Source organism: Arachis duranensis, chromosome 1 (assembly GCF_000817695.3).
Source record: "Arachis duranensis cultivar V14167 chromosome 1, aradu.V14167.gnm2.J7QH, whole genome shotgun sequence".
NCBI lineage: Eukaryota > Viridiplantae > Streptophyta > Magnoliopsida > Fabales > Fabaceae > Arachis > Arachis duranensis.
Genome location: NC_029772.3, coordinates 17,198,260 through 17,199,068, shown reverse-complemented (window position 1 = coordinate 17,199,068; position 809 = coordinate 17,198,260).

Below are 809 nucleotides of genomic sequence, written 5' to 3'. Positions count from 1 at the left end.
TCATCTAGCTCATTTAGCTGGAGTAATCTCTTTTCACTAGCTAACTTAGCATCCAGGTTTAGGAATCTGGTTGCCCAGTAGGCTTTATGTTCCAGTTTCACGGGTAGATGACAGGCCTTGCCATACACAAGTTGGTATGGTGAGGTTCCTATTGGAGTCTTGAATGCTGTTCTGTATGCCCATAGAGCATCATCCAAGCTCTTTGCCCAATCCTTTCTTCGGGCTATTACAGTCCGTTCTAGGATTCTTTTTAGCTCTCTGTTAGAGACTTTAGCTTGCCCATTTGTCTGTGGATGATACGGGGTTGCCACTTTGTGGCTAATTCCATATCGGACTATAGCAGAGTAAAGCTGTTTATTGCAGAAATGAGTACCCCCGTCACTGATTATGACTCTGGGAACACCAAATCTGCTGAAGATGTGTTTCTGGAGGAATTTCAGCACTGTCTTAGTATCATTAATGGGTGTAGTAATTGCTTCTACCCATTTAGATACATAGTCCACTGCCACCAGAATGTAAGTGTTTGAGTATGATGGTGGGAATGGACCCATAAAGTCAATTCCCCATACATCAAACAACTCAATCTCTAAGATCCCTTGTTGAGGCATGGCGTATCCATGAGGCAAGTTACTAGCTCTTTGGCAGCTGTCACAGTTATGCACAAACTCTCGGGCATCTCTATAGAGAGTAGGCCAGTAGAAGCCACATTGGAGGACCTTAGTGGCTATTCGCTCACTTCCAAAATGTCCCCCATACTGTGATCCATGGCAATGCCACAGGATCCTTTGTGCTTCTTCTCTGGGTACACA